The following is a 22,457-nucleotide window of genomic DNA, read 5'->3' on the forward strand; positions in this document are numbered from 1 at the left end:
ATTTGAATTCCACAGAACTCAAATTGTAACCTGATAAAAATAAATACAAATGGTAATAGAAGCAATAAAAATACAATTGAAATCCATACGGTTGTTTTAATGCGGACCCACCTTTCTTTCAGACCACCTGAAAGAAAACTTGCAGTTCACAGTTTGGTAACTCCTGCAGTAGTTGATAGCTGGCTTCTTCCAGTATTCCCTGATCACACTCCTCTATCTACCTAGAATCATAGAGCTGGAAGGAGCCCGAGGGTCATGTAGTCCAACCCCCTACAATGAAGGACTCTCAGCTAAAGCATCCAGGACAGATGGCCCTCCAACCTCTGCTTAAAAGCCTCCAAGGAAGGAGAGTTCACAACCTCCCAAGGTAGACTGTTCCACTGTTGAACAGGTCTTACTCTCAGAAAGTTCTTCCTGGTGTTAGTTGGAATCTCCATTTCCAAATGATTAGACAGAATCTCCTTTCTTGGAACTTGAAGCCACTGGTTCGAGTTCTACCCTCCAGAGCAGGAGAATACAAGTTTGCTCCATCTTACAACATCTGACAGCCCTTGAGATATTTTAAGATGGCTATTGTATCTCCCCTCAGTTCCCTCTCTTCCAACTCTAAACATACCCAGCTCCCTCAATCATTCCTCATAAGGCTTGATTTCCATACCCTCGGTCATCTCGGTCACCCTCCTCCGCACACATTCCAGCTAGTCAACGTCCTTCCTAAATGGTGGCGGTCCAGCTCTTCGTGGAGGATGAACTGGTGCTTAGATTCCAAAAACATGGGATGCTTTGTACAAATCTGAACCTTTTTAATACTTGATTAGACCGAGGACACCAAATGGTAACACAGCAATAAACACTTAGCATCCATTCTGAAAAAAGCAACGGAGCACAACCAATTTCTTTTCTTTTTTTTAAAAAAATCCCACAGTACATTTTCCTGCCAACACACTGCATTGAGGAGAGCTATGTACGCAAAGACGTTCATCCTGAGTTACGCGAAGGGGAGGTGGGCTAACAAGGGGATTCAAATCGGCTACAGCAGATTTATCAGAGCGGGTTCAACATACTGTTTGAGATTATGGTTTATCCATATCATTCTACGGACTGTGGGAGCAGCTTGTGGTTGATGGAGCAGCTGGTCACCAGGCATAGATCACCCTAAGAAACAGGATAACACTGACGCAAGGAGGTGGCTACTGAGATGGAGTTCTGCTAATCAAGGCTTGGCTTCTCCTTGCTCTTTCATTGTTATGCAGACTTAATGAGATAGTTGTTTAAGCAGATCCCCCCCCCCCCCAAAAAAAGAAGCACATCTGTAATGAGCAGGTTTCTCACACTGCTTTCTGCATCAGAGAACGGCTCTGCACAGATTCACTGAACTGGTCCTCTTGTTATCTGTACTGTGTCTGAGCTCAGCTGCATGTTGGGGATGTATAAGGAAAGAAAAAGTTGCAGCATCCAAAGCAAGAGGAGGCAGGAAAGGAGGCAATGGTCACTCTGTTACAACCTGCATGGGGGTGTCAATGGGAGCAGTGGCAGTATAAGGGCACTGGGTGCCAATTCCATTTATTTAGCACATTTTAACCCCACTTTCCCACAGGGCCCCATGTAGATGACATTGAATTTTTTTTTTTAAACTGCCAGTACAACACACACACATACATATAGATATAGACTCATAGAATTGTAGAGTTGGAAAGGACCCTAGGGGTCACCTAGGTCAACCCCCTGCAATGGGGTTTACGGGACCACCTCTCCTGGTAAGCCCTGCAGAGGACCTTAAGGTCTATGAATAACCATAGTTTAGAGGTCCCGGGCCTAAGGAAGTCAAACTATCCTCCACCATGGCCAGGGCCTTTTCAGGATTTAACCTCTTTCCGTCGGGCCTGTAAGACAGAGCTATTCTGCTTGGCCTTTAATTTGAATTCAGCCTGATCTTTTATTTCCCTTTATTTTATTTCGAACTGCTAGGTGGGCAGGAGCTGGGACTGAACAACGGGAGCTCACCCCGTCGTGGGGATTCGAACCGCTGACCTTCTGATCGGCAAGTCCTAGGTTCTGTGGTTTAACCCACAGCGCCACCCACGTCCCGTCCCCTCTTTAGTTGCCTCCCAATACAGATTGTTTAGGCCAGGGATAGGGAATCTGTGGCCATCCAGATGCTGTTGGAGGCCAGCTCACATCAGCTCTAGCCAATATGGCTAATGGTAAGGGATAATAGAAGCTAGAGTCCAAGCACATCTGGAGGGCTAGAGGTTGCCCTCGAGCACTCCCCATAATACCACATTATGGTATTCCAAAAGTCATACAGGCAGGTGTGTTCCTGGCTAATAAGACCCTGTATCTTAGCCCCAACCCCTGCAGAAAGCTCATTTGCACTTGCCCCTCATTGCAGGTCCAAGTTTTTTAGAAACACAGGACTCAACTACACAGCTGTAAATAAAACATTTTAAATCTGTTGTAAAGTACAATATACAAATGTGACACTATATGCTGGCACTGAGCCATGCCAAATTCAATGTATTTTTCAAAACTTTTTTTAAAAAAAGCATTTTCACAGTGTTTTTTATATGTGTGTAGATTCCACCACAGTTGCACCTCATGGTCCAGGAACTTCCTTCCAGCATCCTTGCATGAGTTATGCTTCATCACCATTAGGACAATCACAGGAAACACTTGGGAAGGTAAACAAAAGGCAGCCCTTCTCACCTAGTCTCAGGTTTATTCTGAACACATCCACTTATTACCTGGTTTGTGAAATTGGCTTTTGGTGGAGAGGCTAAATGAAGCTTTAGGGAGGCGGGAAGGAGAAAACAACAATGGTTTCAATTTACTGGAGCACTTCACTGAAAGATTTCTATCCTGTAGTTTGGGGGTAGTGCCTGAATGGCAGATTTTGTGCACATCTAAGAACTGGAAAGGGACGTGGGTGGCGCTGTGGTCTAAACCACAGAGCCTAGGATTTGCCGATCAGAAGTTTGGCGGTTCGAATCCCCACAATGGGGTGAACTCCCGTTGCTCGGTCCCAGCTCCTGCCCACCTAGCAGTTCGAAAGCACTTCAAAGTGCAAGTAGATAAATAGGTATCGCTCCAGCGGGAAGATAAATGGCGTTTCCGTGCGCTGCTCTGGTTCGCCAGAAGCGGCTTAGTCTTGCTGGCCACATGACCTGGAAGCTGTCTGAGGACAAATGCCTGCTCCCTCGGCTTATAGAGCGAGATGAGTGCGGAAACCCAGAGTTGTCCACGACTGGACCTAATGGTCAGGTGTACCTTTACCTAACAACTGGAAGGCCATTTCCCCCCATCTTTTCAGCAGCTCAAGTACACCAGACTTCAGAAATGGGCTTGCATGGACATGTTGGTCCAAGATCTTTTGGTGCTGTGGTCTTTCAAATCATGTATTTTATATTTGACTTCATTTAGTAATGCTTTCTTTTGAAATGTTTAAGATAATTGTCTTGTTACCTTTGCTCTGCTAAATGTGCATTCTGCAGTCAACCTCCTCTGTAGTGTTTGTTGTTGTTTTTTAAAATGTTTAGGATAACATTTTAGTTTCCTGTTAATTATGTCTGAATGAGTGTTAATTGTATTTAAATGTATACTTTATATTTGGCTTTCTTCAGTAATGTTTTATTCTGGATTGTTTTATTTGATGTTTTAAAGTAGTTTGTAAACTGATTTGAGATCCCCCCCTCCTTAAAAATATAAAGCAGTATAGAAATGAAATTAATAATAATGATCATCATCATAATAATAAAGGTAAAGGACCCCTGGATCGTTAACGCCAGTCAAAGGTGACTATAGGGTTGTGGCGCTCATCTCGCTTTCAGGCTGAAGGAGCTGGTGTTTGTCCACAGACCATGACAGAAGCCAAAGTGCACGGAAACACCGTTTACCTTCCTGTCACAGCAGTACCTATTTATCTACTTGCACTGCGTGCTTTTGAACTGCTAGGTTGGCAGGCGCTGGGACCGAGCAACGGGAGCTCAGCCCGTCGCGGGGATTCAAACCGCCAACCTTCTGATCAGCAAGCCCGAGAGGCTCAGTGGTTTAGACCACAGTGCCACCCGCGTCCTGCTAATAATAATAATAATAATAACAATAATAATGTACTGGGTATACTCTTTCATCCTGGATCTCTTAGCCTCCCATCCTGTTGGTTATAGTGGCTTATTGATTTCTAACAAGGCACCCCTGTTCCAACCTTCGTTTTCATCTCCTACAGCCCTCAGTGGACTCATGATCACCCTTTGTTTTATTTAGGTGTTTTGTTTTGTTTTGTTTTTTTAAAAAAGAATAGCACATGTAATATACTGGGGCCGAAATCTCATGCACATTTAACTGGGAGAAAGGCCTAGTGAACTTACATCAAAGTAAATATGCACAAGTTGTTTTCATAGGACTTGTCACTGATGTACTTTCCCTACCTGTTGCCTGGTTCTTTTGCCTTTCTGCATCCACCAGGTTGTTCCAGCATTAGATACAGGTCCCTATAAAGTCCTGTCCTAGGCAGCCACCTAGTGGAAAGGCCATCCTGGTCCTGATGCAAATGGCTAATTAGGCTGTATTCAGAAACACCACTGCAAAAAGGCTTGAAGCACCAAGCCAACCACAAAACTGGGAAAGCACCACTTGGAAGGGGGAAGAAAGTCCAGATGTTTCAAATGAGATTTATTCTAGCCCTGTCACACGTTGGATCAAATCCTTTCTCAGGGGCACTATAAATATACAAATAGTATATGCCCTAAGAATGGGATCATAAAATGTAGGATATAATGCACTCTCATAATCCTTCCACTAAATCAAACTGAAGCAAAATTATCAAGTTCCTTTAAATGTTTTCCCCCTGTCCCTCTCACACACACATATATCAAAAACCCAAATGTCTAAAAATCAGACAACTCTCAAACATGAGAACCACCTAAATGGAGCCTAAAACCTGTTTAAAATTACATGCAATGCTGCCTGAACAGCAAATGCAAAAGAATAAACTAAATATTTAAACAGTAATTTTCATCAAATGCAAGGAACACAGCAGCAAATCCTGATGCGAGAAGCTTCCAAAAATGTTGTGTGTGTATATATATATATATATATAACCAAGAACCATTGTCTATGTAGCCAAGTGCTACTAATGAACTCAGGGAATATGTGTGAGCACAGCTTTCATATCCTAGGTCTGTTTGTAGGGGACTTACTTTTATTTCACAGTCACACTCTGCTCCAGAGAGGATGCTTGTACATGTTGTTGCTTGGAGCTTAAAAGCCTGATCTCGTGCTGCTGCCGCCAGCCCAACTGACAGAGAATGTTTCCTATGTGCATTCAAGCAAACCCACCCTGCAATCAGTGAAAAGATAATAGCCGAACTGGATGGATGATATGGGCCGGAGTATAAATGCATCTCAAAGCCCACAGGCATCTGGATGGCCACTGTGAGAACAGATTGCTGGACTAGATAGATGGGAGTTCATGACATACAAGTTTCCATGTATGGCATATGTAGTTCCTTAAGATGAACTCACCTGCTTAAGAACACACAGGCGACTAAGGCCAGCTGTCACATGCCTTGTATCTACTACAGCTTGTATCTACTACAGCTTACAAGCTGGGGCACAGGGGCAAAAAAAGAGCAAGCAGTCTCTTGTTAAAAGTTGCTGGACAGAGTGGCTGAAAACCTGCATTTTCCATAGCAGCGGGGGAGCACAAAACCCACGTACTGCATGATGTTCAAGACATTGGTTGTCTTTAGAGCAGGATTGAAAAACATGGCGCATGTGGACCCCAGCTCCCAATTGCCCCACCTAGCATGGGCAGGGATGATGGGAGGCGCAACACCTGGAGGGTGTCCTCTGCTTCAGAGGAGTATACCATGTTGAATCACGATCCTTCTCCCGGTGTCCCCGGTTTACATGTGGATTGTGCAAACTTTTGTAGCAGTTCCAGTAACTGTGGGTTGCTTTGGGGTGGGGGGTGAGGAGACCCAAAAATAAAGAGGCAATACATTTAATTAGGATCAAGTAAAATGTCACAGTGCAGCTGGCAGGCTTTTGTGTTCCCCTGATATTCAGACTGGATCAGTGTTCGAAACTCCCATTGTTCTAGGCGCATTTTGCAACAGGGAATTTCATCAGCGCGAGCAGTTTCTGAGCTCTGGGCGCAGCACTGCACCTAAGATTTCAGATTAAAACTGCAGAGTGAAAGGAAAGAAGGACCTTTTTTTGCCTCCCCACTTCCAGCTACTCTCTGAAGACTGGAGAAGAGACCCTCTTAAGAATATTTGGGGTGTGTGCAAGGTAAGGACTAGACCATGTGAAAAATGAACATAATATTATATTATAATATAATATAATAATATATAATATTATTCTTGTTATAAAAAAGCGCATCTAGACATTCCATTGTTGCGCCCATAACCCTAGGTTTAAAGTGCCATTTAGCGCCTAGCTTTCATATCTCAGTTTCTAACACTGGACTGGATGTTAGGCTAAGAAAAAGTTGGGATGAGAAGGAAAAGACCTTGCAGTCTAAAGTTTGTAACAGTTGCAAGAAGGAGGTGTTAAGTACAACCCCATGCCTACTCGGAGAAGTAAGTCCACTTGTGTCCAGTGGGGCATCTGGATACAGAATGGCAGCTTTAATAAGGTTAAAATCAGTGTGTTTCAAACCTGGGTCTCCAGTTGTTTTTGGACTGCAATGTTCATCATTTCTGAACACCGGACAGTGGGACTTGGGAGTCCAACAATATCGAGAGACCCAAGTTTGAAACAAACTGAGTTGGATCCTGGTGGGTGCAAAAAACATGGCAGATTGCACTAAGGTTGTACAGTGGTACCTCGGGTTACATACGCTTCAGGTTACATACGCTTCAGGTTACAGACTCCGCTAACCCAGAAATAGTGCTTCAGGTTAAGAACTTTGCTTCAGGATGAGAACAGAAATCATGCTCCAGTGGCGCGGCGGCAGCAGGAGGCCCCATTAGCTAAAGTGGTGCTTCAGGTTAAGAACAGTTTCACGTTAATAACGGACCTCCGGAACGAATTAAGTACCTAACCCGAGGTACCACTGTACTGGGATCCAAAAACAAGGGCTGTTCCCCATTGAAAATATAAAAACCACTGGTTACTTGGCTCTGCCTCCAGGCGTTGTGGGGAGATATTACCTTTTGGCTAGTTGGTTTTTTCCCTCCTAGTGAACTTTTTCAGACAGCACAAAGGGTATCTGAGGGCACTGATATTTTATTTTGATGAAAGCAACACTGGCTCTTTCTGGATGACAATACCATAGGAAACAGATGGGTTTTGATAAAACAAGTTATTTATATCTGTGACTAATCTTAGTTACTCACGTCATGCTAAGAATCACACATGTGCGCCCCAGAAGAATCAGTGATCAGCAAGAACTAGCACATTTCTTTTGGGGGTTGGGGTGGGGAGGTATTACTTATAACAAGCCCAGAGCCTTGTTATGAGGCAGCAAGGAAGCCATGCTGCTGACATGTCACGTGTGGAATCGGCACAGCTTCCTCACCTCCAAGTGCCTGTAGTGGTTCCCTGGGGATGCCTTGACATGTAGCAGCAGCAGCAGCTGCCTGCGGCACCAAGTCCTCTGCCTAGTTGCATACCTGTCAACTGTCCCGCTTTGAGCAGGACATCCCGGAATTACAGAAGCCACGCCGGCTTCAGATTGGATCCCGGGATGTCCCGTTTTGGTTGCCATGAGTGTGTGGACCTGAAAGATGCCCATGTTTGGAGGCCATGCTCTCTTGCCGGTTATGTGGAATGGTGCCACCCTGAAAAATGCACGTTTTGGAAAGCCATGCTCTCGGATGAATCCTGTGACTCACATGGGGGTGCAGCCCAGAGAGACACACATCCTGATTTTCTGCTGCAGAATGTTGGAGGGTATGTAGTTGGTCAACTCATCAAAGAGAGACCCTGCCTCTCTCATTGGGTTTGCTTCCCCATTCCATCTTCAGCTAGGGGGGTGGGGTGCCAATATTGTTGCTGCTGTGTCACTAGCTCTTCGGCACCTGTTTGGATCTGAGGCATCCATGAAATGAATGGCACTACAGCAAGAGACAAGGAAATGTATTTGGCCTGAGGGCCACATTTCATCCTGAGCAGCCTTCGGCAGGCCACATGCCTGGGGTGGGGAGGACTAAAGAGACATGTAGGTGTAGCAACAATGGCAATTTTTTTACCTTTGTTCATTTGGTTAGCTGCTACACACACCCAGGCAAGGAAGAGGCATTTGATCAGGCACATTCCAACCAGGCAAAAACTCTTCGGGTGCAAGAAACCAGAGGCCTTTCTTCTTGGAATAATAGGTTTGGAATTGCCCAAGAAAGATGTCAGATTGTTTTTGTATGCCACAACAGCTGCTAGAATTTTGCTGGGCAAAAATTGGAAATCACAAGAAGTACCAACAGTGGAGGAATGGCAGATGATGATGATGGATTTTTCGGAGCTAGCCGACCTGACCGGAAGAGTCCGCGACCAGAAGGAGGAGGAGTACGAGGAGGAATGGATGAAATTTAAAGACTATTTAGCTAAATATGCTAAGATAACTTAAAAAGAAATACTTGCAAGTACCAGATTGGCTTAGGATTTAAATATGGGATGTTATAGAATAATATATCTAAAGCTAAAATGAAAAGAAAGATGTTAATTAATTAAGTAAATTTTATAAGAAATTAGTTTTGGAAAACTGTTACAATGATATATATACATAGAAACTCAGCCAGGGGGATTTGAGGAAGTCACCTAACAATGTTAACAAAAGTGGAACTAATATAGTTAGGATTTATGCTTGTTTGTTTTATGTTTGTTATAAATTTGGAAAATCAATCAAATTTTTGAAAAAAAAAACAACTCTTGGAGTGCAAAGTAGGACCAGTAAAGGGCATGGCCTGGGGAGAGTTATGAGGGCCAGATAGAGGTCTGAAGGGCTGCTTCTGGCCCCCAGGCCTGAGGTTCCCCACGCCCATGCTACAGGTTGCCGTAGGTGTCAGCAGAGGCACCCACAAACTATGCAGTCATCCTGCAAATTATCTGACTCATGATAGAATTAAGCTGAAAAGCCTCAAGCTCATTGAAGGACCTGGGCTGCAGCTACAGGCAAGTATTGAACCCACCTTTTGTCCATGGTCCATCCAAGCCCATTGCAGATGCTTCAGAGATGCATTGCCTGTCATTCATTTCAGACAGGACAAGTGGCAGCCTTGAGCCAAGATGGATGAGGGATGGACTCTAGCTGCAGAGTTCACATGTGGATCTAAAACTTATCCGCTGCCTGGACAGGTGGGGCTAATGTAAACAACATATTTTATTTTTGTTTTATTTATTAGATTTATATACCGCCCTTCAGCATAAGATCTCAGAGTGGTTCACAGGATAAAATACAGGATATAAAACATACTGCTTAGTAGTAGTCGTGGGAGTAGGGCCACTAGCTGCAGAACTTGCAAAAATTTCCAAACTACTGTTAAAAACACTGATGAATCTTGTGGCACCTTACATAGCAGCCAACATATTATGGCACTAGCTTTCATTGAGTGTTTACATCTTTTCCTCTCTATCCATGCATACCTGCCAACTTCGGGTAGCACTTAATTTATCTGACGAAGTGGGTTTTCGCCCGCAAAGGCATATACCACAGTTAATCTACTGAGTGCAAAAGAAATCTTTATTGTTTACTTGCTGCAGCTGACTACCGTAGCTACTGCCCTTCTGGAAGTTAGGCTCCTGGAATCCCATTCATTGTTTGGGGTTGGACAAGGTAGAACACATCAGGTAGAACAGATTCATTAGGCCCCATCCCATTTTATTTATTTTTCAGCCTCATGTCCTCCAATCATAATATAAGTTTAGATCTGGAGTTTAAAGGATGCAAGAATGCAGGGTCTGGGTTTGGAATTGATATTGCCAATTGAAAATCTAATTCCACGGTTCAGGGGCCTCCTTGGAGAGGAGTTGGAAGTAAAGTTAGCGGCAAAAGCACATTGCAGATTCTGCCTGGCGCACTCGGCGCTTGTGCCTTGATTGGATGTGCAAGCCTGCACTTTCCCATCAGCACCAATTGTTACAGTCTGAATTATTAACAGTACATCACGGCAATCAAATCCTTCCAAATCAATGATCAAGATTCATTTATTTGTATTTAGTCATCGGACCATCACAAAACAAAAGTTTAACAAGGTAACATCAATGAAAGATAACTCGGCCCCAAACAAAACTACATGCAGCATGAACAAACTTAAAATGCCGAATTCCTCTGGCAGATCACAGCACATCGCTTTTTGACTTTCTCACAAATTGAAAGTGAACAAAATCTTTGAATGTTACTCACATCCTTCAACTTCCCTCATCTCCACTTTTGCTGCATTTTAGCTTGCTCCTTTGCTGTTATTGATACGAACTAAAAACAAAATTCGATTATATATAAATATGCACATATGCACAGTGATAAAAGTTCATAAATCTTCATCCATAGCCACAAATGATCCAGAGAGAAACCACATCTCTCCAACAGAACAGGAAAATTATCAACCAATAGGTTTGGGAGGCAAAAAGCCACAATTTCTATATATTTGGGCATACATATATCCCAGCAATATCAATGAGGCATACACGAACCTTTTTTAAACAAACAACCTCCAATGAGGGAGAGTCTACCACCTTCTGAGGTAGTCTGTTCCATGGTTGAACAGTTCCTACCACCAGAAAGTTCTTCCTGATGTTTAATTAGAATCTCCTTTGTTGTTCTTTGAATAACAAGACCCATTGGTTTGGGTCCTGCCTTTTGGAACAGCAGAAAAAAAAGCTTGCTCCATCTTCTGTGTGACAGCCCTTCAGATATTTGAAGGGCTGCCTTCAAGCGTTTGTATGGATTTCATGACAGCTAATGTGTGGTGAACTTTCTATGCAACGGCCCCCTTCACCAACCTGGTGCCCTCCATACATTTTGGGCTGTAAGTCCCATCAGCCCCAACCAGCACGGGACAGCACCAGGCACAGCGAAGGGTGCCACAGAGATTTCTCAAAGCTTCCCCCAGCTCTGCTTCTCTGCCACGCAAGCATATGGAATTGTTCGCAACTCTTCTGCTTGAACAGAATCACATAAGCTTAAGGGGAAGCCTGGGCATATTTTTGGTTGTAATTCAAGGAGCGGAGCCTCTGCCAGTCCGGAAGCAGCAGGATCCGATTCTGCTCACAGGAACACAGAGAAATATCATGTATGGGAAATGAGAACAGTCAACATGTTCCTAGGTGTTCTAGTTTCAAAGCAGTGATTTACCAAGCTGACTTGCATTGCAAGCTTCCAGTGTTCCGTGCCGGAAGAGAACGCAGGATTTGTGGCTGAGGAAACTGAACGCCACAAAGAAGACCCATGATTCACTGAGGAGTCACACAGAGTGCGATATATATCTAGTACACCCTGGCCCCTTTTCAAATGCACAAAATGTTGGACGGCAATCTGGATCCTGCTCTAGAGTGGACTTACAGAGGCTGACCTTGGGCAAATCATTACTCCTCAACCTTGGCTTCCCATCAATAAAACGGGAAGGAAAAAGACACAATCTACTTACTGTTATGAATTTGTGGTGGGTGGGTGGGTGTTAAACTGTATGCCAGACTCTTCTAACCCCTGGATCCAGCAAGTATGAAAAGCTAATCAAGCCTTCTCATTCTGGGAAATAGCCAAACTAGCTTCCTGGTGGGCAAACGGGACAGAAAAAGCCACAGCTAAGAGCAGAGTTGGGGCCGGGATGTGAGCTAGAAGCAGCAAGCTGGAGCAACATTTGAGAGCAACGCTTGATTCTGTTTGAATCCAAGGCTGCAACTATGGGAGAAACAATACCTTTTTGGGGTGTTGATGCTGTGAACCCCTCCATCGGTCCAGGGGTCTTTTACCTTTTTACCTTATACAATGGACCCCAATATTTACCTGGTTTGCACCAACAAATATCTGAATGTGGAAAGCCATCTCCCCTGAACTGGGAAGCAAACTTAAGTGTGTTATTGATACTGCTAGTGATTTAGCCATAGGAATTCTACCTTGGTCTGTTTTTGGTAGGAAAAAGCAAGCATCAGGAGTGAAGGGACAAAAAGAGGAAGGTGGGGCAGGATGGCGGAAGATGCACAATGGTCACAGGTTTGATCCCAGGTGTCTCCATGTAGGTCTGGGAGCTTCTCCTGTCTGGACCCCTGGACAGCTCTCCATAATACTGAAAACATGGCCTGACTCTGCATAAGGCACCTCCTTGTGGGAAAGCAGAGATGGATTACGGGGGAGAGGTGAAAAGGGGAAGGGGGCTGAGTGCGAGAGAAGAAGAAAATAAAAGGAGCGGCGTCTAAGAAAAATAAAAGTGGGGATAAACAGTCGGCTGAGCCTCTGCGGTTTCTCCGAAGGCAAATTAACTTTTCTTTCAGGCTCTCGCCTTAAAATTGCAAAGAATGTAGCAGCACAACATCAGCTCTCCGATTTATTAATTCCATCCTATCCTACAAGGCCGCCAAACAAAAGCATCTGTGTTTCCTCTGGAGGAGAGGATGAAGGGGCTCATTCATGGTGGAGGTGGGGAGAGAAGCAGCAGATAGAGGAGAGCCATCCCTGCCTCATTCCTCGCTCCTTTTCACCTTTGTGCGGATTTGGGGAAGGGGAGGGGAGAGAGAGAGAGATGGGGAGGGGGATTGCACATGGAGATGAAAAGCAACAAAAAGGGGGTACAAAGTTACGGAACGGAGGAGAACAAGATCAGATGGTGCTTGAAAAAGTCTAGGCAAGCTGCTCAGCAAGAGCACTGGCATTTCAACCCTGCAAAAGAGCCATCTTAAGCCTATGTGGCTCCTGTTATTTTCCTTTAGAAAGCGACTGTTCTTCTGCTGAGGCCATTTGATGTGCCTTCAAAGTCTACTGGAGCATCTGCTTTGCATTCAGAAGGTCCAAAGTTCAACCCCTGGCATCTCCAGGTAGAAACCATGGTGTGAAATCCTGGACAGTGCAGGCAAAACTGAGCTTGATGGACCAGAATTGAAGTAGAATTGATTTATTACAGCCACAAACCAGAAATGAGCTTGATGGACCAATCAATGGTCTGACATAGAATCATAGAGTTGTAACGGAATCCAACCCCCTGCAAGGCAGGAATCTCAGCAAAAGCATCCATAACAGATGACCATCCAACCTCTGCTTAAAAACCTCCAAGGAAATCCACAACCTTTCTGTCAAAAAGTTTTTCTGTATGCTTAGTCAGAATCTCCTTTCTTGTAACTTGAAGCCATTCTTTTGAATCCTACCCTCCAGAGCAGAAGAGGAAGAGGAAGAAGAGTTTGGATTTGATATCCCGCTTTATCACTACCCAAAGGAGTCTCAAAGTGGCTAACATTCTCCTTTTCCTTCCTCCCCCACAACAAACACTCTGTGAGGTGAGTGGGGCTGAGAGACTTCAAAGCAGTGTGACTAGCCCAAGGTCACCCAGCAGCTGCATGTGGAGGAGTGGGGAAGCAAACCCGGTTCACCAGATTACGAGTCTACCGCTCTTAACCACTACACCACACTGGCTTGTTCCCTCTTTCATGTGATAGCCCTTGAGATATTTGAAAATGGCTATCATATATCCTGCCAGTCTCCTCTTTTCCAGGCTAAACATCACCATCATCGTCGTCATTATTAATATACCGCCCTATACCTGGGGGTCTCAAGGCAGTTCACAGAATAAAATCAAGATATAAACATACCCAACTCCCTCAACCGTTCCTCATAAGACTTGGTTTCCAGACCCTTGACCATCTTGCTCGCCCTTCTCTGCACACGTTCCAGCTTTTCAACTGGTTTAAAGCCATTTATAATTTACAGATCCCTCCCCCCTATTATGTTTTTGAAACCTCAGGCCATGGTTTCTCAAATACAGCCACACAGGGGACGATGGGGTACGGTCCCAAGGTCACTATGTTAAGTTTGGAGCCACACAGCGTGACTCTCCTTGCTCCCACCAGCGACCACTGCAGGAGGAGGTGAGGATCCCCTGTTTCCCTCACCCTGTGAGCTCCTGACATTTGCTGTAATATGCTGCCATGTTGAAATTTCTTTGGCTGTGGGGCACGCCGCAGATTAAATCTTGAAGGTGTTCAACTGTGAACCAAAGTATAGGGAACATGCACCTGCAGGTGACTTTGTAAAGAAAGTTAAGGACAACCACAACGATAGCATTATGCAGTGATGCGCTCAAAGGGCAGGTGAGGCGAAGAAGTGGGGAAGCTCTCAAAATACAAGGGCATTACTTTCCGTGCTGATTATTTCTGAGTTGTCAATTGCTTTCAAATAAAGTGGCGTTCTTCCCCGATTCCTTCCCGCGGCCCCTCCTGCCCCCCACCCCCGCAACTCATCACACTCCTGCCTTGAAGCCTCTTGGAAACAGGCTACCAATTCTCTGAGTGCCAGACAGAAGGAATTTCCTGGCTGATTGATTTCTGGCTTGAAGTAGCCAGCAATTGTGAAGTCTCATCCTAGGAAAGCAGCCAAACTGGGGGAGTCTGTAGATGGGACGGCATCCAAAACCGTGGAGTGGGGAGGCTGGGGCAGCTGGGCGGGGGCATACGAAACGGCGTCAGGAGATGGAGCCCTTTCTGCCTTATGCTCGGAGAATAAACAAGGAGAAAACATATTAAACAACAGGGGGACGTCCGTCGTTAAAGCAGAAACAAGTCTTTAAATTAAGCCGGGCACTTTGCTGAACCTTGGGAATTTGCATATGCTTAACCAGGACAAGCCGGGAGCCAATGCACACCTTGCACACTGGCCTCAAGGGACTATCTGATATACAGCGAACAGCAGCAGCCCCCTCTCCTCCACCTTTCCAGTCAATGGAATCTGTGTTCGATTGTTTTTTAAAGCATCAGTTGCACTACTGTTAATAGGAGCTAACAGGGTTCTACATTGGTCAGACCACCTGTGACTGAGACGAAATCAGATCTACAGTCTGAAGGCAGGCAACACAACATCACTCGCCGCAAGCTAAGCTAGCCAGAGTCTGGCTAGTGCTTGGATGGGGGACTGCCTGGGAACCGTGTTTATGCTGGGTCCCCCTAGGCTGTCACTAATTATCAGTAAAGGTTCAAGAGTATCCTGTAAGTTTAAGTTTGCACCATTACCCCTCATTCCTCACCCCTCATGCTCTCCCAGCTGAAATAGGGATGTGCTTAGCTCAGTTTCCTACATAGATCTTGGACTTGCTACTTCTTTCTTTAAAAAACAAAACAAAAAGCTTATGTGATGACCCTGAAATTGTTACCAGTGTGACTATGGCTGCTCAGTCATTTCATCTTGTTTAGGGAAGTTTTTAATGTTTTATCTTGTTTTTAATATTCTGTTGTGAGCCGCCCAGAGTGGTTGGGGAAACCCAGCCAGATGGGTGGGGTATAAATAATAAATTTATTATTATTATTATTATTAGTGAATTAAAGTACTTCCTCGCCCTGGCAAAACAGACCCACTTTTTAACAAGAAAATGGCCCCTCTTTTTTTTGAGATTAGGAAAGTGACAGGGAAATGCATTGTGTGGGATGAACAAATGATCAACGGGGAAGAGGATGAACACTCAGAAGCAAATCAAGAGCTCGCTCATTGTCACAAACGAAGCAGAACAAATGTCCAATGAAGACTGGGCACAATGCAAGCATATCAGGATGAATGCACAATAAATAGGTCAACTGGAGGAACCAACTCTCTTGAGTTCCAAAATAGGGGGGAAATAGCATATGCATGCAGGGAATAAATAAAATGAAATCCCACTCAAACACACACACACACAAAACAAAACCTCAGCATTTATAAACATTATCAAATAAGTCACACATGAGACCATGCTCTACTAGACCATGTTTGTTTATCCAGAATTATTATCGTCCCCTGCTATGCATACCCAGCGTCACTAACATGGATTTGAAGCCATGCCAGTTTCACATTATACAGGGAGACGGAGAAAGCCCTCTCTGGTGGCCATGGGCTTAAAACCACCACCACCGGTTTAATCAACAGTTGTTTCCCATTTGAAAATATATAATTTTATGAATGATCTTTTCACTGGTGGCCATGGGCTTAAAACCCCCACCACCGGTTTAATCAACAGTTGTTTCCCATTTGAAAATATATAATTTTATGAATGATCACACAGGGCCATTCCAGAGTTGCTTCTGCTCCAGGGTCTGCTTCCTCTTAGGGTCAATGTGTTCCATCTGCTTTCTGCACTTTGGGATAGAGGGAACTGCTTGAACTGTAGGGCAGACAGATGGGTGGGGTACAAATAAAATTATTTATTATTACATTGTTGTTGTTGTTGTTATTATTATTATTATTATTATTATTATTATTATTTAGGTAAAGGTAAAGGGACCCCTGACCATTAGGTCCAGTTGTGACCGACTCTGGGGTTGCGGCGCTCATCTCGCTTTATTGGCCGAGGGAGCCGGTGTACAGCTTCCAGGTCATGTGGCCAGCAGGACTAAGCTGCTTCTGGCGAACCAGAGCAGCGCACGAAAACGCCGTTTACCTTCCCGCTGGAGCGGTACCTATTTATCTACTTGCACTTTGACATGCTTTAGGTTGGCAGGAGCTGGGACCGAGCAACGGGAGCTCACCCCATCGCGGGGGTTCGAACCGCTGACCTTCTGATCGGCAAGCCCTAGGCTCTGTGGTTTAACCCACAGCGCCACCCGCGTCCCACATTATTATTATTATTATTATTATTATTATTATTATTATTATATTTGAACCCAGACCTCCCAGGTCCTAGTCTTGACACTCTAACCACTACACCACACTGACACCAGGGAGGCTTCAGCAAAGCTATTTCTGTGATAACTCCATTGCTCTCTGGCTCTCTGGTGTCTTGGACACTGAAAGTGCTTTCAGATGGGTGAGGAATGTCAGGAATCTGCCGTATACTGAGTGAAGTCACTGGTCCAGGACTATCTACACTGACAGACAGCAGATTTCAGGGAGGCTTCTCCGTCTCAGAACTTCTGCAGGTGCTTCACCAATAAGCTGCAGCTGTTCCCAGGTGGGTGCTCACTGTGGGATCCCTGCTCCCTGTGTAAGCAGGTTTTTGAGGTCCACGTGACATTACGGGCTTCAAAACGCCAGCCCACATATTTCCCACCTTTAGAATCTTGTGAATTAAAAAAATCCTGTTGCCAGCGCTCCATCTACAATATTAAACTCCCCATGTGGAAGCTCCCTTAAATGGAACCAACCCAGGGGGCAAAGGGCCATGGGCCATGTAGCTTCATAGCAGGCACAAGTAGCTTATATGGGTACCAGGTGTTGTAGAAATGACATGGTCCAGGTGCCCCTGTGCAGAGGATGCTGTTGTTGAGGAGAAACAGCATTTTGCAGGGTTCCTGCTGCCTGAAACTTTGCTATTTCAGTGAGAGAAAGAAGGATTTACAGGTTGCCAGAGAGACCTCCTGTGCCATCAGGTGAGTTTCAAAGAAAGTGAAGGTAAGAAAAGGAAAAGGCTGGTCATTTTACCAGCTTAGTTGTGTTTGTACACGTTTGTATTTTATACTCGGTGGCTGGTGGCTGATGCAAATAAATATCTATCTATCTATAAATAGGGAAGGGGTTCAGAGGCTTCTCAGAATTTGAGTTTTCAGGGGACAAGGGGTGAATTTGGACCTGGTGGCTCCTGATTATGTCACTGAGAGCATCACATAGTCCAAATTTCAGAGCAGGCTCTGAATAATACATTTTTCCAAAAAACAGAAAATAAAAGTACAAAGAAAGCGTTGTAAAGATTATGAGGAAAGAACATAGATTAAACACCACACAAAAGCTACAATTTAAACTAGTCTGCAAAGCTAACTTCCTTATCGCTACAATTTTTCATTGAGACAATGGAGTTCCAGACATCTTACGTTTTTTTTTTAAAGTATGAAATCATTCCTCCTATCTGAAAACCTGAAGACTCCTTGTATAAAGCAAATCGTTGGGGACTAGCCGTTCAACATCTTTTTATAGGATTTTCAAACAAGTTATTAAATGCTTTAACTAGTGCCCCCTCCTTTTTAACTCTATCTTGCCAGGACTTTCCAAAATCTAGTACAAATAATTATTGCCAAAGTCAACATGAAGAACACTTGCTTCTGTTTCTCCGCTTCAATGCATTTTCTGATTCTGGTGGTGAAGATGGAATAGTTTGCATTAGCCAAAGTGAAGTGAGTTCATTAATAACATGTAGCACTGATAGAATGCATCTGAAGCACATAACAATCATATTACATCAGCCCTGTAACATATTCCTCATGTGTGTCTGTGCACACTTGTGTATGCTACCGGCACCAACCAAGTTTGGCCTTGGGAGAGACCTGAATGAGATCACAGTTCTGCCACTTACGTTACACAAATGCCATGGGATTTACAGCGCATTACTCTTCCAAACAGACTCGCTGCATGCAAAATTCAGCACCCCTTCTCCTCTTGCTCCAATGTCCGTCATGTCCACCCTATGTGACATTTTTGTGCAAACGTGATATGCTGCTTCCCCTTACATCAAAGGTGGCTGCCTATTCCTGCCGCCCTTCAGCAATGCTCTCTCTAAAAGCACCTAGAATATCACACTTCTCTGGGCAACCCTTGCTCAAAAAGTGGAAATGATTCATTAATGGATATTCAGCGTGTTGGTACTTTTGATTGGCTCTGGCATACAGCATGCTTTTAATTCTGTATCAATAGACTTTCAAAACACACAATATAGAGTTTTAATTGCTGCAGGGTTCCCTCCTCCTCCTCCCACTGGCCTTTTATTCAGTGCAGAGTTAAATGCACTGAAAGTGATGCTAAGAGGCTGCTGGTGCTCCTGCGAGACAAGCATGGCAATCATACTCTGCATGCTTCTGACCCCCCTGCAGGGGGACTCACAGCTCTCGCTCAATGAACAGCGTTTAGGTACAGAGTGTGCCACATACATAGCCAATCCTATATTCAAGTTACGCCAGCTGCATGAGGATGGCAGTCACTACTAAATTCCTGTTGCACAAGTGGGAAAAGGCATTACGCCAGCAGGTGATCTGAGTTCTATGCAATTCAGGCTAGCTGCTGATCAGCAATTCATTTCCAGGTTCAACGGGAAGGTGCTGGTGTTAATCTTTTAAATCTCTTAACAGCTTGGGGCTTGGATTCCTTAGGAACCACCATTTTCTGTATGTTTTACACCTCATGAGCCATCATCATCTAGGGGCCTGTTCCAATTCCCTCCATCTCAGTAGCCAAGGGTTGGGATTTGTGTTGTGGGATTTGTGTTGAGCAAAGTCAATCACGCCCTATCACTACACTGTGCTGGGTGATCACTGAAGACGCTGCTGCTTTAAAAAAAAAGGTTTTTAGTTAATTGCATGATTTTTGCTGGGTCAGTTCCGTGTCACCTTTGTGCTGCTAGAGTTTGTTAAACAGGTTGTATACTGCTAACTTTTTAATTTAAATGTCCATTGTTGTATTTCAGGGACTATGCTTGTTTTATTCTTTTTTTTATTACAGTTTCTTGAGTCTTTTTGGAGAAATTATAAATGTGTGTGTGCGTGTGCATAAATTTATACTGTGACTGCAATACTACTGCAAATCATAGAATCAGAGTCGGAAGGGACCATAAGGGTCATCTAGTCCAACCCCTGCAATGCAGCAAACTTTTGCCCTACATGGGGCTCAAAGCCATGACCCCGAGATTAAGAGTCTCATGTTGTACTGACTGAGCTATCCAGGTCAAAACACAAAGCACAAATTTCATATTTAAGACATGGGGCTACATTGCTGTCCCCTCATGCCTAAACATACATGGTGAAATCCGAGGACACTCTGGCAATGGGAAACTTGGGGGAAAACACTTAGGGCACTGCACTGCCAATCAGGACTAACATTCCCTTGTCTCCACCTGCTGCAATCTCAATAATTATCTCCCAGCAGCTGCGAAAAACATGCATGCTAAATACAGCAGTGCAAGTAATGCCAGGTTGCCTTGAGTCCCTTGAAGAGGTTTGACTTTGGATGCAAATCCCTCCAGAAGCAAATGCAACTCTTGCAGGGGTGACACTGGTTCCTGATCCTGCACCAGAGGACACAGTACATGTACGTAGCTAGGACTTGGAAGCTTTCTACACACAAGACACAGTGAGATGTGCATTCAGCTCATTCGAAGGTTGGTACCCCAGTCCTAACCTCAGCTTGAGTCATCCTTTGCTCTCAGGGTCCTCTCCTCTCTCCCTCTGCTACACAATGGCCTACAACTTGCACCTCCAATACTTTCTGCAGTACTAGTTCTATCCCCCCACCTTGACTTGTAATGCTCCTTTCTTCTCCCGAGGCCGATTCACACATTACACAGCAAGAAATGAGCCAACAGAAAAGCCCTGATCACAACCCCGTCTCATAGACCCAGCAAGACCCATGTTAGGCACACTTTATCCTTTTAGGTGTGCCCCCAAACAAGTAATGTGTGAAGACACTCTATAGCAGGTGTGCCCAACGTGGCATCCTTCAGACGTTGGTCTCCAACTTCCATCAGCCCCAGCCGGCATAGTCAGAGATCATGGGAATTGGAGTCTGGCCACAGTTGGAGGGCACCATGTTGTCTACATCTGCTCTGTAGATCAGGCCTGGGCATGACAGCCAACGTCTGCTTCTAACTGGCAGAGAGATTTTACTCTTCTTCTTCTTCTTTTGCTTCCTGATCCACAGCATGCCTCTTTTATATCCACTGCCTGGCAAGAAGATTTTACAGGACGAGAGCCGGGTAGTGGATGTGTTTGTAACCCATGACACAAATGCTGTATCTCAGTGCAAAGTCAGACAGCCAGGCACCATGTTGAAAGGGACATTTTCTCCACCTCCTTGTGTTGCTGGCAGGTTTTTTAAAAAACGGTGTGGCAGAATATACAGGAAGCTTTCCCTGCTGGTCACTTGAACTAAATTTATGGTCACCGCTGGCGACCAGGCAGCCATATTTCTGAGCTCTTGTCTAGAGAAATCGGCCATTGCCAGTCACTCTCAAGCTACTTACTCCTCTACCTCTTCCAGTCTTTGGCTCCCATTCCTTGGCTCTGCTTCTCCCCTTAATCCTGATTGCCCTTTCAGTTCTACGTGCCCCCCCCCCAGCTGTCCCCTAGCACCTTCCATCACTTTGTAATAGCCTCAAATAAAACAGGCTGGCAGCCCCTCAACTTCCTCCAGGCACATCACAGTCCTGAATTTCAATAGCCACTTCAGGTTAGCTTGATCAAAATGCAATTCTTCTCCCCCCTCAGCCAGCCCACGTATATAATCAGGGCTGCAATGGCCTCTTCTCCATAGTCCCTGTTCTAAGCCAAGCATAGTTGCGCGTGAGAGTATGCTAGATTGCTAAGGCTGTTTTGGACTGTAGAAGCAGATCAGGCTATACAAAAAGCACGAAAGTCCTACACTTTCTCCATCTCCCTGCTTTGGAGATATGATCCTTCACTTTCTCTTTGGACTGGGGGCAAGATTCATATGATCAAATCTGGATCAAAAACTGTCTCCACTTGTTTTTAAAATCTATGTGGCAGGGAGATATTCAGCTTATCTATCACTGCAACACCATGACAGAAGTTGCACCTGCACAACTTCCCCTTGGAATATAGATTTCCAAGGCACAAGAGATATTAGTAGCCTGGCATTTATCCTCAGACATTGTAACTCGGCTCGGCACAGATGTGGGATGCCTGCCGTCCAGAGCACATCTATTAAACCTTTTCCTGCATTACATTGGTACAGAACTTACACGACTGTAGGTCTTCACTGCCATTGCATGCTCTGTACGTTGATTAATTTGAGCTGCATCTCATCAAGGGCTTTGCTGTGGGATCTCTTTAATGTCACAGCTCAGCACGGAAATATGCCGATCCCCACGAGCGAACACCGAGTGCTCACCTCTCGCCAATATGCAACTACAATTTGCCCAGGGTCCCTCTTGTACCTGATTATGGCTTCAAGTCAGAGAGCGAGGATGCTGAGCTCATGCCTCTCATTTGGGTAATTAGACCTTGTTTGCACCTGAGTGGTTTAGAGTGGCACTGAAAGTGAAGCTGTTACCCTCATCAGATTCATCCTCCCCTAAACAATAATTACATCCTAGAAAAGGAAGAAGATGCATCCTAAATAGAAACAAGCATGGCAAGGGCAAAGGAGAGGGGAAAAAAGAATATTTTCTTTCACTTAATGTTCTAAAAGTGGTCCAATCTTCTGAATCTTGGATGAATGTATCTTGCCAAGTTGTCATAGTTAAGACTTTTAAAAAACATTCTGGAACCTTTTCCTTTTGTTAAAGTACCGCGACTCCCCCTCCCCCCTTTGTGTGTGACTCCTTTTGTTTAATCCAAACAAAAGAGGAAGATTTGATTGGGAATTGGAGAATGCAGTGGGTCCTTGCATGCCCATCTCTGCAGCTGCTTTC

General features: G+C 44.7%; 1 protein-coding gene across 2 annotated transcripts in view; it reads right to left on the reverse strand.

Moving 5' to 3' along the window:
* The window catches only part of LOC308476517 (galactosylgalactosylxylosylprotein 3-beta-glucuronosyltransferase 1-like), a 62,711-nt gene that overhangs the window by 38,801 nt on the left and 1,453 nt on the right, over positions 1-22,457 (reverse strand). The window lies entirely within an intron of this gene.

This window comes from Podarcis pityusensis, assembly GCF_964106645.2.
Source record: "Podarcis pityusensis genome assembly, chromosome: 4".
Lineage (NCBI taxonomy): Eukaryota > Metazoa > Chordata > Lepidosauria > Squamata > Lacertidae > Podarcis > Podarcis pityusensis.